Raw genomic sequence first — 17,359 nt, 5'->3', positions numbered from 1 at the left:
ACCTTCAAGAGTTTAGCAGGACACTGTAACACTATAAACACACTGAATCAATTTGTATCACTTAACTGAAAATCTAAACACTAAACCAAATGCATATTTTCATTCATCTTTTTAAAATGTTGAACATTATTCTTGATCCTGAAGAACAGAAAAAACACCTTTTTCAAGGTCTACTATCAAGCTTTTTCTAGAGCTGCACGATTAGAGCTTATTCAGATTGCGTGGTCAAATATAAATAAACATATGTAAAAGTATGTAAAGTCTACAGTTCTACTGATCAAGCTTTCATTATGAGAATCCAGAAAACAATGTGCCATAAGCACATATGAATGATTACCATGAGGCAAATTATATTCACTTCTCTTTTAAAAGCCCACCTGCAAAAAGCCGTCTCCCTCTGAATCTCCCCATGATGGCTCCCCTGTGAACTGTCACATTAATAATCCTATGCTCATATTCAAATGTTCTGTCGGGAGCTAAAGAAAGATTGAGTGCCTTTGCCGTTGTGAGGCGAAGATTGAAGACATGTCCCATTGACATTGTTAAAAGTTTATGAAAATATATGAATCCTCAAATGTCATTGGCTGGTGGGGCTCCCAACTCCTGCACAGTTTCAAGACAAAATCGGTCTTTTAATCAAAATGATTGAATACTAGCAAGTTGGACTCAGGGATGTGAATAAAACAAGTAGGCAAGGGTCGACTTAGAGAGAGAGAGAGAGAGAGAGAGAGAGAGAGAGAGAGAGAGAGAGAGAGAGAGAGAGAGAGAGAGAGAGTGTGTGTGTGTGTGTGTGTGTGTGTGTGTGTGTGGTGGGGTCAGACAATAGATCTTACTACACACCGGAAATTTCTCTGTGTGCACTTGTAGGGACCGGATTTTAAATTACCACTATAGGATTCTGACAGAGAGTCAACCCTCCGTCAAATGAATACATATGGTGTCACATCTGCATGCAGAGTCTTGCATATGTGAGACGCATCACGTTCTTTCAGCCTGTGAGCCTGCAGGACATGAGGGTAACTCAGTGGAACACACAGAAACACAGGTTTGGTTTTGGGCAGTATTCTGTGGCTGTAAAAGTTAGTAAAAACAAGAACCAGTACTTAGGAACCAAGTCAGTGCCAAGATTCAGGAAATTCATCATCTACCCAAATGATGACGTAAGTGCTAGAGATGTGATTCTTCTGAGCATAGTCATCTCACAAGTGTTCTTCTTCTCTTCAGGTTTAACTTAAGACTAAGTAACCAATAACAAATGTTCATGACATAGTGGTGGCTAGTATTGGTGCATCGACATGTCTGATTCAAATAATAAGGGACACGCAACAGCCAGACAGTGCTGCAGAGAATTTCAAATAAAAGAAAAGCACGTCAAGAGCACACATCGCAATCTCTACATAGAAACCATGATGCGCATTAGCAGCTATATGAAGACGCGTGTGTGTGTGTGTGTGTGTGTGTGTGTGTGTGTGTGTGAGAATGTGCTGAGGCCTCCACTTTCCACCTTTTTGTGTGGTATCAAATTCCATATCATGAATTGTGACATTTCAATGGTATTGGTACAGAGTAACAAGATGATGGCGACGTCCTCCTCTATAGTCCTTTGGTTTCCATTATCCTGAACATCATTCATTGATGAGGATTAAAGGGAAGAGTATGGATTAAAAGGAGCTTATCCAATTAATCCTGAAGAGAGAGTCCTTGTCTCTTTGTTAAGGCTTTTATACTTAATGCAGGAATATGAAGCTTTTGTGATAAATTCAGGTGCGCATTACATTTCCATTTGAATCTTTTTCTAGGGCCATTGTTTTGCATGTCTACTGACGCAGTTCTTTAGGTGGAAATAGATCAAATCTTTGGGCATTCAACGCAACACAAGGATTCACAGTGACTCACTCGCTCCAACCTTCAGTACCTGGTGAGGATTCAAACGTCCACCCTCACTGAGCAAACAGGATTCTTCATGTTGAACATTTAAATGAAAATATCAAAAGAGTGACGCTACTGCTCTTTCCCAGTTTCTGACATATTGTCCTGCTCATTTTTGATTTCTCAATTGCAACAGCTAATATTCCATCCATTACTTATACTCATTATTCTGGTTGACGTTAGGCAAGACGGGACAAAGCTAATATTAAATCCTCCATAACAAGTTATTACAGAATCTTTAGGAAATCATTTTGTCAAATTAATTTCAACATACATTATTTAAGTCTCTGAATTGTAAAATGGTGACCTACATATGTACAGAGATGAACATTTATTTCTTGAAAATTAGACCTTTCATATGTATTGGATATACTGTCTCTAAAGTAGCATTTCAACTATACAGGCATTTCTATAACAAATGCCAAAACTGATACGTCTGCAACTACATGGGCAAATTGGTGTGGTCATATACCTAAACACTAACGTTTTTCCTGATTTATATAAACTCTACTGCTCAAAGAAGAAGTACAAGTGTGTCTGGAGTCTGAAGTCACCGTGTGAGCGTATCATCATTGTTGAGAGATCAGTCTGTTGAGAGCCGGTGATGTGGAGCACTATTGTGAGACCGGAAGAATGATTGAGTGCCGCGGGCCTACAGCGGTCGTCCCGTCTGTTCTGTTGCCACTCTATTCCATCATAGGCACATTTACCCTAAAGGGAGTCTCTAGAGCAAACGGGTGCTGACCCCATGCACCTGTGCTTCCCCTTGATGTTGTGGGTGGAGGGTGCTCGCTAACCCGGGAGTTCACTGTGCCTGTCCTCGACCTGTGTGGTGTTTCAATGTGGATTTCTATTTCTAGAGCGAGAACGAAATGTTAGCGTACTCTACATGTATAAATACTCCACCTCTTAGTCACCGCCTGTATTAAAGGGAAGGGGCTGAAAAAAGACATACAAGGGTCTTAACCGTTCACATTAAAAGAGCTACTGCATCTCTTAAAGCTCCATTATGACTGAGGATAAATCTGGTGTTTCATCACGTCGCTTCTCTCGCTTCCATTATGGTGTGGGTGTTCTTGATAAGTGGCGAGCTGGAAAGGATCCTGGGTTGGAGCGTCAACATGGGATGTCAGTCTGTTATGGCCCGTCACTCAGCGCGGACGGATAAATTACCTCGCCGTCAATCCGGCCATCAAATTAAACAAATCGTGAGACTAATCAATGGCGAAACAGGAAGATGAAAAACTACCTCACTATTTCATCACAACTGCGTGAATACATTAAAACGGAAAATGCACTTTTTTCCCCCGCACTCGACTCCTTTACAACTATCCTCATTTGCATGCAATGCTACTCAACCCTCCCAATTAGAGGGACAAAGACGGGAGTAATTGCAGATTAAAAACTAGAATGCTATATGTAATCGCATGGATCAAAACACAATTAAAACTTCATCTCAACCTGTTATAGCTCGCTGACGAGCCCAGCCCTTCTCCCTGATCTTAATACTTTAAATCATATAAGGGAGGGCCGTTTGCCGACGGACAGATGAAAACACCTCTTGCGCCCAACAGTAAATTAATCGCACCAATTATTCACCACCAAGAGACGTTTAATGCAAGCCTTTGGAGAAACGAAAGCCGGGCACTCAAATCCTCTCATTTGTAATTGGCTGTCTACTTCAATAATTGATTGGAACAAATGTGAAATGGATGAGAGGGTCTAAGTGTTCTCCATCACACGCTTTCTGGTTCAGCAAGTTCACGGGCGACTGCTCAAAAAGGAGTCCCACTGCACAGATTTGGCTGATTTTTATATCATCTGATCGCTATGCATGTAAGTGAAGGTAATAGTAGAGTGAGCCATTTATGTGATGAGGGTGTTCAAAGGACGGCTTGTCCTCATGTACACAGGTAACGTTGTAGGATCCTGTGTCAAATGTCAACAATCCGGAGACGATAAAGCCGTTGTGTCGATTAATAAAAGGCTAGACTGTGTTCAAGGTCTGTGGATTCTCATCTACACAGGCTTCTCGTGTGATGTGCTCTCCAGTCATTAGGTCCAAATGAATTTCTGCACCTCTTGATATAAGAACAACATTCACATTAATGTAATTTCATATTTAATATAGCTCTTAGTTAGGAGGTAAAATGCAGGAGTTACTTTGCTTAAGTCCTCTACGACCAGTATAGTCTCTATGGTGGTTGTACTAGAATGGTGAAAGAAGGCAAGGCTGTATATGCAACTAAACAGGGGTTTAACAATCCTGAGCCTTGAAGAAACATTCTACTGCAACACAGTCCCCGCAACCTATGACAAAAGATTAATTTGCAGCAAGATGCAAAATTAGATCTTATTTCCCACATCCGTGTTTGTGCGTGTGCCTGCGTGCATCCTCCTCCATGTGTGTCAAGATGTCTTTACGACCACGAAAGATGAAGTCATGAAATGAAAGCCAACATGCCCAGTGGGGCCCCGAGGCAGAAAAATGAATCAATGATGCTAAGCATGAACGGCTTAAGGGGGCATGTGGGATGTTGTTCTCCTCTCACTGTCTCGTTGAAGACAACAAATGCACAATGCTGCGATGTGCATGCAAAATGCAAGCACATACCGCTCGTGTGTGTGTGTGCAATGCGGTTACTGCAACAAGTGTTGAATTAAGAGTAATGTGAATGGGCAGGACAGGGATATAAAACTACAAAGACTAGGTTCTTTAATGTGTTAATGCGAGGTCATTAGTAGCATTTACAGCAAAGTTTTCCCTTTAAACAAATCAATATTTACTTGTAATATGTTTAGAATGATAATTATCATCCAACACTATAAAATGGTTAAATTACATCCTGTTTAGACGTCTGATGGAATTAAATAATCCAGTGTTTCACAAGTTTATCCGGTTTATTCGATGTTTTTCCCATCCCTTTGATTATCTCATCAGCCTTTGGAAGGTCCTTTGAAACATTTGTTGATTTATAGTGTAATCACTCATTTAACGGTAATGTGTACGATGCTGCATTTATGTTCACTTATCCCCATTTCACGGACTAATTCAATCCGACCTGTGACCGTCTCCCTCATGTCTCCTTTGTCGTCGGTCTCATCCGCACCACTGTCACCGTACGAGAGGAAAAAGATCCTGTCGCAATAATGCATGATGGGAAAGAGAAAAAGCAGGTGCTGAAATGATCCCCTTTCATGCTGAATAATTGCACCGACACCCCCCCACCTCCCACCCCCGGTTGTTTAGCAAATCCTCCCCACAAGCCTTTGCTGCCGCTTGCTGTGGCGGGTTCCATCCACCTGCCAAGGGCTAAACACTAGTCCATCCATCACCGCACCACTTGACAAATACATTCCATAATAGAAGTTTATTTTTTTATGGGAGGCTGAATCAGAGGCCTTCCCATGCATACAAAAACGTGTCAGAGTTATTTATGGGACCTGCTGAGAAGCACAATATGTCATATCAAACTCCTATTTTCCCTTTCCTACCAGCACATCGCCTGTCAATATCACTGCAGCTATCAATAATGTGGAACACCAGCAGAGATAAAGCCCTGTGGAGCCGTGGGTCAGATGGAAGAACGTCCTCTCCTGCTGCTTGAGGAACACACACACAGACACATGCACGAACACTGATAATATCCCCCCCCCACGCACACACACATGCTCAGGCATTCACAGATAGGTAGCTCATACACAGGTTCTCTCCACTGCGATTCTCTGAAGAATATTATACAGATTTATACTGATTCTCCAACACATTGACTGGCACATGCTGTGATGCTTATATCTAAAACAGAGAAATTTGAATTTAAGAGATTGCCTTTAAAAGCAGATGCAGTTGTAACTTTGGTTATAATAGAAACTATAAATTTAATCAGCTTGGAATGGTCTATTAATGAGGTTTGAAGGTCACCACCTCTGCCAAGGCCACTTCAATTCAATCAAGTTGCACCAAATTGCCAACACAAATTTGTAGTTTGGCAGAGTTTGGATTACAAAGGACAAAACATGCTTTCTGTCTTTCTAAAACTACAATATCTAACCTTACGAAAGCTAACATGTGTTTTTTATTTTATGTGCAGAGGGAACAAGTTATGGTCATAAAGCTAAGCACTACGACAGATGTAAAAATATAGATTTCACTCAATATTTCCCATTTAATTTGTATTCCAAAAATGGATTATTGCCTCATTAATTTGCTGAAAATATATCTGGATGCATCAGAATCTGAACGTTTACTTGTGTGAGACCTACACACTCAGGTGTACATACTCCCGGTGCCCCGTATATCACACTGCAGGCGCTGCACTACCAGGACGACTGCCTGCACATCTGTTGTACACGGCAAATAAAGCAGGTCTATCTTAAATCTCGTAAAGATAAGGTAAGTAAGATAAATCACGGTGTCTGGTGTTCTATCCCATCTGGACGATCCTGTAAATAGGACGATTAAAGAACCTTTGATTTAACACCCAACTATTTAGATGCATAGTGCACAAGAATGTTAAGCTGATAGTTCAAAAGTTACACAAATAGTGGCAGGCTGTGCTCCAAGAGCCACGGCTGCCAAGAACACAATGGAATTCAATGCGCTGACAGCCTCATCCGTCTCCAGGTGTCCAGGTAAATTCATTCACTGATGCATGCTCCAATTCCATTACCAAATCCAGGTTGAGCAACGTATTAATTGAAATCGAACCGCCGTGTTCCAGTTCACCTTGGACGCTTTATGTTAACAGCGAGATCCAATAGTGTCACCATGTTAATGATCCCACTAGATCACTAATGAACAACTTTGCTGAGCTCGGTACATCAGGGAACAGACGAGAGGGGGCGATTCAGGGAAGGGCAGATCCATGTGAGGAGAGCAAGCACAGGGGGCAAATAAATATACACCTAGAGTACAAGCAGGCGAAGAGGAGCTTTGTCTCTTCTGATGAATGTGGAGGACATCATTTTCCTGAGGTACAAGCAAATGTACCAGAAGTTTTAGTGATGATTTAGTGATTTTACTGTCCCAGAGAAACTTACTTTCTGGTGCTTAATTGTTGATTACATGTTATATTTGACTTCTTCTGTTATAAGTCAGTTTGTCTGATGATGGTTGGTTGGTTGAACACTTAGAATCAAACTGACTTATCTCATTATCTCTCTACCTTCATGATTGAACCTCTGACTAGTAGGTTGACAATTGTAGTTCGTAATTAAATGCCTTTGCAACTATTGGAAGGAGTGTCATTAAATTTGGGAAACTCACTTGCTTCATCTAAAGCATAAATTGTGCAGTATTTTAGTTTATGATCAAAAAGCAGCAAAACCAACAGCATCCTCAGCTGCAGCAGCACTTTAAGAATTAATGCAAAGTAGCAAATGTAGCCACATGCAAAATGGTGAACATGATAAACCTTTGCATGAACCTATTAGCATTTCAGATGCAGGTATTTTAGCATGATAACATTTGCATTAAGCCTAAGAGAAACCTCACAGAGTCCTTTGAGTCATTTTTGATTGAATAGTTAAGCTACCGAGCAAGTCACAGTGTAAAAGTGTATTATGGAGACTATGCTTTGGTGGATGCTCAACAAAACAACAAAAAAACACAAGTTACTTTTTCTACTGGCTTTTCTCAGCTACCAGTTTCTCCCCAGTTAGAGAAAAGAGCAACATGGTTTGTTAGATTAGCAGCACGCTATGCATCAGTCGTGTGTTACACATAAATCTTCATCTCTGTTTGAGCGTATTCCAAAGAGTGACATAGCTCCGCTGGTATCTGAAGAACAGGAAACCTGAGTCAGTTTATCCCTTTTGTAATTAGATTCTTTCTTCAACAAGTGATTTATTTTGCTCAATCTATCACCTAGAATAATGTGAATAAAGATGCGGCCGTGACAAATTGTCTGTTTTTTTAGATAAAATATATAAAACTGCCAGGGCGTTGGGTTATTTATGGTGGAATCCTGAGCAAGGAAGCTATTTGCTTAACCATCTTAATAACTGAAAGCACAAAACTTGATTTAAAACCTTTCCTCAATTCACCTGCGGACTTTTGACAATCAACTGTGCATAATTTTGCGGATAACTGGGTTTGATTTACCGTGTTCTGGGGGACAGCTGCAGCGAGAACTGCTGGGAATCATCGCTTTCCCACACAGGGCTTGAGGTCTGTCAGTCATCTTGACAGACACGTCTTTTCAGGGGAAGGAAAATGACCGAAACAGGGTCCCCAGATAAAAGATGACAAACCTATCAAAAAAAAAGAGACAGAAATTAAGACTGAAACTTGGGAACTGCCAGTCACGGTGATTGACGTTCGTTGCAGGTGACTCCTTGCCAAGCAACAGAAGGAAATCACTGCAGTAGATCATAAATCCTGAGAAAGAAAACACAATTACTCTTCTTTTTAAGCCCTTTAATGGCCCGTCCACATTAATGTTTAAGACAGAGTAGTAGACACAATGTAGCTGTTGTTTTGCAGCTCTGGTCACTATGCAGGGATCTGTACAACTGTTTTTTCTCTCCACTGTTAATGTAGCAGGTGTTTCTTCATTTTCTAAAAGTGAACAGTGGTAGCTACATGCCAAGGAACTGTAGCCAATGTTAAAATGTTGAACTGGTGGACAGAGAGACAAGATTTGTTTCTAAAATAAAAACTAAATTTCAACCTTAATCTCCTCACATGAAGTTCATTTCACACACCGTACAAAAGTGTGAATGAACCGTCCCCCTTGGGAGAGCGATGTCATTTCCCTTACTCTTTTAATTGGGTCATGGAGAGTTAAATGTAGACCTGTGCCCTCCACATAACACATATACATAGGTGCCTCTTTTCCACTGAGCCAAAGCCTCAAAGCTTCAGAGAGCCAGAATGAATTTCACTAAAGTTTCAGCACTTAAAGAACTTATTAAAACCAAAGTTTGTGCATTATCATCATGCTGTATTTACAAAAAAAGCACAATAATTGTCTATAAGAATATCAACGTTTTCTTTGCCTGGCGCATTAAAATCAAATAAAAACAAAAAAGTAAATGACTCTCTAAAGAAGCCTTTTGAACTGTTGTTACCTACCTAATCATTGTTTTTGGAAAGTCTACATATAAAACATTTTTCTAAGCACTTTTTAACTGTTGAGGATTAATCATCTAAATATCTACACACACATTTATACAGCGCTTCTATACGCAGAGTTTTTACTATCACACACCGTACACTGTCATCAGGGGCAACTTGGGTTCAGTATCTTGGCTGAGGAAGCGTTGGAATGCAGACTGGAGGATCCAGGAATCGAACCACCAATCTTCTAGTTAGTGGACGACCCTCTCTACTTCCTGATTCACAACTGCAAAAAAATCTCATCTGATCTTGTACAAAAGTCAAATATTGAAATAATTGCCGTCAGCACTGTTCAGTCCCGTTCTACTGTACTTTCTTTCTTATCTACTTTTCCATATTTATGTTAATCTATGCTCTGTCTTAGGCTGTATGAAGTCTCTAGTCACATGTAAGGAGGCTGAAGAACGAGGCAAAAAAGGGGGTGAACCAAAGGGCCACGCTGTTAATCATAAAAGATTGCTGCTAATGACAAAAATGTAAAACATCAAATGACAAAACTTTTTCAGCCTCCTGACTAAGTTCCCTGGCAGGGGGGCCCGGCTCTCTCCCCAAAGCCTCATGTTAGTGAGCAGCTCACATAATGATGCACAAATCCCACTACAGTGATCATGACAGACCACAGCCTTCAGCTGCTTTTATGTGTTAATCCTTAAAACATGCTTGAAAGAAACAAAACATCTGATGGAGACGGGGCCGAGTCAACTTTTCCACTGATTAGCCGAGCGAGCGTGCGCGCATGTGTGCGTGTGAGATGGGGTGAAGTCGGATGATCCGTAACAGTTTGACACGAGTTGGGTTGCAGCGAGGCCGGCATCACATTATAAAATGAAGTCATGTTGAAGGGAGAGAAGTGTACGTCAGGCTCATTTTGCTCTCTGTCTCGTGCTGTCGGGGCCCATGTAGTGTGTGGTGACACTCAAACAGCTCTAAATGAGCGCTGATGCCCTGAGTGGTGATGTGTTATGCCATTTGCCGTTTGCCTCATTCATAACTTATGATATTACTCATGGTAATGGCACAGGCCCTTTTTGCCAACATAATGAAAGTTGATCAGTAAAAGGAATCTCGAAGTCGGCTGTCATTTCTGTCTCCGTGAATCCATTTAAGCGAGTTGCCGCGCATCAAATGTTGGAATTCCTTGATCTTAGTGCACAAGTGTAACTTTTTCTGAGGCACATTTCTAAAGGATAAGTGGATTACAGCTTTGAAACATTAATCAATAAACTTCAGTCGGCTTCAAGCTGCACATGGTCCGTGTGTTCTTCAGCAGAGGGCTGCGCTCTTTAGGTAACATCTTGATTAATAACAAGGTCACAGGAACATGTTTAGTTCCTTTAACATATTGGAGTTTGCAACAACAAAATAGGAAAATTCTGATATTTCAAGATTTCTTTCACCATCAAGTTAAAGCATTTTTGTGGAGAAATGTTGTTAAAGCAACTTCAAACTGTCAATGTCTGTAAAATGCCAGGTCGGGCTTTAGCGAGTACGTAAATTCACAGAGTTCAAGTGTGATCTTCCTGATCTCTCTAAAACAGCGACGTTTCCGATATACAAGACCCCAGTTTCGAGGAATCCCAGTTACAATACTGGTAAGACACCACACAGAAATGAATGCAAGCATCACTTCCTTACAGGTTTAGTAGCATACAGCTGTTAAACATACGTTATGTAGAAGTTATCAGAAGTCGGAGATCTACGACAGTACGTGAATCTACGTAACCTACGTGAAAGTCAAATATGTTACATGACCATCGTCCACAGCCTCACTTCCCACCTCGCTACATAAAGGGTGAACCATTGCCTGAACTGGCACTGCACAACAAATGTGAAGCAGAAATGTCTCATGTATATAAATCATTTTGAGGATAATTTTTTTTATGTTTTTGGAACATTGAGAGACCAGTGATTTATTGGCAATCCAAACAATTGGATCATTTGGTTTTCTGGGTGGTTCTCTTGGCAACAGTACAACTCCACAGATTCTGCTGCTTTTAATTATGGATTTTTATACCTATATTTACAATAACAAAAAACTGCTGGACAAGGCTGTAATTCGGGGGAGGAATAGGAACAGAAAAGGCAAGAAGAGGTGGGGCTGCAACACAATCCACAAAGAGTGTTTGACAGTGTTCCATCCGTCACACATTTCATTGATTGCCATCAACAGCCTCTTCGGGTACCCGGCAAAGCCATTTTGTCCCGACGCATTAAGTTGTATTTCACTGCTCATACAGCATTACAATTACTTTGATGTTGACCTCATTGCGGCTGTTTATGTTTACAAGCTCTTTCACGACTTCACAGTTTTACAACACCCTTTATTTACTGCAGCTACAGCGGGTTTAATGTATGTTGTCTCATAAAAACACACAATAAAAGTAGTTGTGCATTTACTATTACTCTCTGGTGGCCATTCCGTCTCGTCACACACGCCGAGGCCCAAACAAAAAACAGCAGTTTAAGGCAATATATGTTTTAGATTAGAGTGGTGATGTCTGCAAATCGCTCTTTGTCACAGCTCACTTATTTGAAGGTGCCATATTGTAGAAAGTGAGATCCCGATGTCTTTCTATTTGATTATAAAGCTGGTCTGGTTGGGATATAAATACTGTGAAGTATCAAAGGCTCAATCTACGGAGAACAGCACACGTGATGTCAAAACTATACAGTCACCGCCCGCAGCACAGCCCAGCCAGACTCATGACACAACACCAAGATGTCATTCCATCAATGGGATAGCAATTGAGTACAGTTTTGTTTTTTCTGAAATACCATTTGACCATCGTTCAGCACTGGATGAATATTCACCGTTAGCTTTAACCAGTGAGTTTTACCAAGTTACTGTCGTAGTCGGCTACAATTCATTCTCTTTGGTTGTTCTGGTTGTGCATCGCTCAGTCAGCCAATCAGAAGACAATCTCAGAGACCATGATGGTATCATTTATATGTATTTGTTGGTGCGTCAACTCCGTGCTCCTGTCTGCTTTTGTGAGACTCGTCTTTGCATAAGTGGTCACTTTATTGTTGTGTATGTCAAGGACCTTTTTCTCGATTAGTCTTGGTAAGTCGCTGTTTTGCACCAAGGAATATTGTAGCTGCCAAAAACATGGAGAGCCCCCCCCCTTTCTTTTCACTGAATCATAGGTTTATTTTTCAGACATAATTTTCGGTAAGTACGACAGCAACAAAGTCTGCCAATCAACTTGCCTTGCATAAATGTTGCTGGCCTGTGGCTCCTGGCCATCAGGAGAGTAAAAGTTGTGCCTCATCTTAATCCTGTTTTATAAATTCTTTTTCTGATGTGTGGCTTTTAGCACGGCTCTAATATATGGACTTTGATACATACTTGTAAGAACACAGCTAAAGTAAATGACATACTTCAGAGGGATTTTATCAGTTCCACTAATGCTGACAAAATCCCTAAAAAGACAATTGTCATCACTATTTTATCTCCTTAAAAAAAAAAAAGAAAACGTCAACCATCAGCACTATTGGGACATCCAACAGAGTGAAAATCCCTCGTGCTTTGCTAATCAAAATTTTCCATTTCCTATCATTTGGGAGTTCTCCATGCAGAATAGCCCATGCTTTTATCCCAGGTGGAGGTTTAATTTGAAGCGAGGCATGGAAATTAAAAAAGCCAGCCTATGTCTTCCTGTCAATCAATCGTTTGTTCGTATGGGAAGCTTCCCTGCTTAGGTGCTGACAAGAGTGAGCCTATTTGATCTGGGCTTTTCAAAGAGGGGAAAAAAGCCTGGATGGCCATCAGAAACCATTTGCTTCTCCCCAGGACATTTAAATGCTATCTCGACAGGACACAATCATACGTGGGTTAATGCCGGATCTATCTTGTTAATCTTTTTTACTATTACAACTCATTTTGATTTCATATTTGATGATTTTATTCAACTAAAACTTGTTAAATAACTTTCTTTTTTCACTCAGGATGAAAGTGGACGGCTCAAGAATAAGAATAAGATGTGACATGAAGGGAGTTTGATACAGTCTGGTAGTTTATATAGTTTACAAGAACTGTGATAGTGCTGTGTTTTCGCTAAATGCATTTACGATGCTAAGTTAAGATAAAGGTGGTAGTGTAGTGTAATTGTTGTGTATAGCATGACAAAGCTCCGAAACACAACTGATAAGTCGTTTTGAATCATCCAACCTTGTACTAGGTGCTAGCCACATTTGATTAATTGTAGTTTACGATGAGGAGGAACAAAATTATCTTTAAAACGTGAATCACTTCTAGATCTGATGCTAAACGTCTATGTGATTGGAGTAGAGTAAAAATAAATATAAAAAGGAAGAAACTGTAAAAATCTTTTAAAATGTTCAAGTCTTCACAAGTGTCACGCTGAGGTAAAGTCTAAGAAGAGTCTACATCCTTTGAGATCACTGGCACACAACTACCTCAGAAGTGGAATTGCTGTAATCGTACTCATAAAACATGCATTAAAAGAGTATTTAAGAGTCAGCCTACGTCAGCGTCATAAAAAAGTGGATACACTGAGAAATACCACGTAGGTCAAGTGAGTGCAAAGCCTGCAAGAGGAGGATGAGGGATCATCTGGAGAAACTACAAATGGCACAGATTTTAATGCTAGGATTGGAGGAGAAAAAGTTCTTCATGGATAAACCAATGACATGAAAACGATACACCTCTGTGCAAGTGCAGTAAATAATAGGATAAATAGGAAACACTTCTGCAAAGGGCAAGCACATTGAGAGATGTCATTTCAACTAGCTGTTTTTTGCATTATATTTTTGGAAATGGTGCGAGAGAGTTGGAAATTCATTACTGCCTTTAGATAATTTAATATTTACTACTATACTGTAGTAGTATAACAAATACAGTACGCAATTATAACAAATCCAAACGTAGTGGAAACAGCGGGAGATTTCCAATGACACTTATTCCATGGAAAACCACTATTACAATACAGATGATAAGTAGATTTACAGGTCATTTTATCAGTAGAGTAAAAATAGGATAATTTGTTAGAATTTACTCACTGGACCACAGTTCGAATGTCACGTAAAATGATCGACACAATCCAGTGTAGCCTCTTTGGTTTTTTCGAAGAGTTATAAAAGCCCCCCTAAAAAAAAATAGTGAATAATATGAAAATATTGTTTATACATGTACAAAGTACCTGCTTGTTTATTCGGTCAGCTTTTTTTTACTGTACATAATCTGTGTTGCACAAACAGGCATAACACAGGAGGCACCATTCAATCCTTTCCATGCATTATTAATATTTATGTGTTTGCGTTAAAAATTCAACAGAGACCAGAAATGATTTCATGAAACAACAATCTATTGTTTTATCTTCCGCTGCATTTTGAATTGAACTGATTCAACATGGGACGTTGCGTCTTTGGCTTTTAAATCTCAAACGGTAGCCTATGAAAAATGTAATTGTCAGTTTCTGCAACAAGTCACAACTGAGCATTTCCACTTTTTACTAAATGTTTAATCAAATTCAGCCACCACATCCATTCAAATACATTATAAGATGAAATGTTTTCTCCTTCATCAATGTACTGTATTATTTATTCCCTGACAAGGTTTGACCTCCATCCTCCCTCATTCACCGTATAGCGGCCACACCCCTACCGACAGAAGCTGGTTAACAGATGACACTCCACTTTGATATCACAACAATATTATTCCAGTTAAATCAATGTAATTGCCTGGATGGACGTTTAAATGAGATTTAAATGAATGCAGACATATTAATTAGGACGCTAATCACATGATGAGGGGTTCTGTCCTTTCCATCCATGTTACATTTTGTTTCCGCTGCATGGGAATCACTGTGCACGACTACAACATGGGAACCTGACAGTGCAGCCTCCCACACCAGCTACCGGATCTACCCCACAATGCCCTGGGCAACAAAAATGTTAATTGGGCTTCTAATATGCAATTTTGCCGGCCACATCCTGTAAATATCACTTAACATCAGTGGGATGAACCGGAGCCGAGTGAGAGAACGTCCACAACCCCGCTGCCTGAGCAACAACAGTATTTACCCTGTGGATATCAAATAAAACCAAAGCAGTCAAAGATTTCTGCAGCATTGGTGAGGATTGAAAACTTTCAAGGCAGTTTAAACCATATTGTAAACAAGACCAGATCCCAATGGGAATTACTTATAATGTATTGTAAATGTAAATCATTTATACGTATAAATGCAGAGGACAACGAGTGAATCCTGGATCAATTCAATACTGGGAAAAGACAACTTTCATGGCATTAATGGGACCCTGAATAACTATTATTTCTTATTTTTAAAAAAAAGGGAAATTCATGCACACAAAAATTGTCCGTCTTGTAATTGTCCAAAGTTAGGCTCACGAGGGCCTTGGAAAATATTCAGACGCACATGCATTATTTTGACAGTAATGCACTAAAATGGCCTATCAACAGCAACAACTGTTCATCTCCCCGAGACAACCTATGTTGCTTATTGCTGTACATTAAGACCTTAAAACGCTGCCAGAATCCCATTAATACATCTCATTGCATAAAATTTCCATTTGATTTGTATTCAGAATTTTAGATGGCCGGTAGAGCACCAGAAAACCCTCATTATTTCATATTCAATCAATCACTCATCGGCGAGCGCCTGCACCGTGCCAGATCTGGCAGTGTGTGGTTTCATCTTGATTATGGAGATTGGCATTAAAATCAGAGGAAGACTGCAGCCTCCTCGCGGATGGCTGTTCTTGAACATGTCACAATTTTATTAGTATTGACAAGCTGCATTATAATGTACTTATGTGTCTTTCTCGTCTTTATCGGGTTTGAGTAAAATGCTCGAGGCAGCGTGAGCCCTCCAGAAGATCCACTCTATTATGAATGCTGTGTATACTTTGCTGACTGAGCTATTATATATTGTGCGTTTGCAAATTTAAAAATAACCCAATGGTATAATAAGCAAATGTGGATCTGCTCACCTTTGTTCAACCTTTATATTAATTTACAGTATATCATACAGGAGCTTTTGGAGAAAGAAAATATTTTTAGTTTTAATTTGTATTTTTTTTCTGTTCTTTTATTAAAAGATCAGACGTCAGACTTCCACAACACACTTAGGCTAATAAAAGTGAATTTATATGAATGTGACAGTTCTCTTGGCCATGAAGCTACGATCATGTCTTCTATGGAGAATCTATTATTCATAGTATTAGCATTCTAGACCCACCAAAGGCTAAAGGTGTTAGCAATGACAAAGACTTGTTGGTTAACCGGATTTCCTCTATAGACAATATTAATCAACTGACATAGCATTTACACAGTTTGAATACAGTAGTCGTAATGATTAAACATAACACGATATATTTGTAACATATAATTTATAAGAGATTGAGATAATGGTGTTAAATTTCTGATCCTGGGCCCAATTTGGAAGAATTGTGTAACCATGTTTTTTCTCTACGACAATGCAGCAATTTAAATTTGCTACAGCTCTTATTTGTGTGTCTCTGACCATCTTCTTCTCTAAAGCAACAGCGGCAGAGGCTCATGGGCACTGCAGTGTTTAGAGCGGACATGCCAAATTTAGAGAGAAACCACATTTCTCCAATACTAACATGAAAAAAATAACATGTGGCCATAACATAAACCTACGGGACTGTAACATTATCCATTTGCTTTTCAATGTTGAGTAACACCGAGGACAATATGATTCAGTTTGGAAAAACGCTTCCAGATCCAGGGACTCCTGTCACTTCACTTATCTATTGGCCGTTCCAAACTGAAGGATTTCTTTTTCTCCATTTTGCATAAAAGCTTTAATAAATTACAACTGTTAAAGGATCGCCGTGTTGTCGCCGGTGTGAATTGGCAATTAACATCCAACGAGTCACAGTTGGACTCCGCCGGCAGCTGGATTCGCACCAGGACATCAATTCGAACGAAGTGACTGATGAACTTAGAGAAAATAACGTGTGACAATGAAAGTTATTACGGCAAACAGTGTCAGGGGCAGCGCTTTCATCACCGCGGCGAATGTGCTGCTGTCACACAACAGGAATCTCGGGTGGGGGGGTATCTTAGTGACCACAAACTTTTTCAATTTCACTGTCAATTTCCTGGGTAATTACTGGTGCTTTTGATGGACTTTTTATGACACCGGCTCCCCTCCTGCGAGACGCTGAACGTGCTCAGCTGCAGGAGGACGGGGCGGCAGTTCCCCGCTTTTGACACCAATTCCCACCTCCTATAAGTGGACCTTGTCATCACTGGTGACCCCTGTGGCGTTCTCTCAACAGTCCCGGCCAGTGAGGCCAGCT

This window comes from Hippoglossus hippoglossus, chromosome 11, assembly GCF_009819705.1.
Source record: "Hippoglossus hippoglossus isolate fHipHip1 chromosome 11, fHipHip1.pri, whole genome shotgun sequence".
Lineage (NCBI taxonomy): Eukaryota > Metazoa > Chordata > Actinopteri > Pleuronectiformes > Pleuronectidae > Hippoglossus > Hippoglossus hippoglossus.
The sequence above is the reverse complement of the archived record's forward strand: the minus strand, read 5'-3'. Positions refer to the sequence as shown.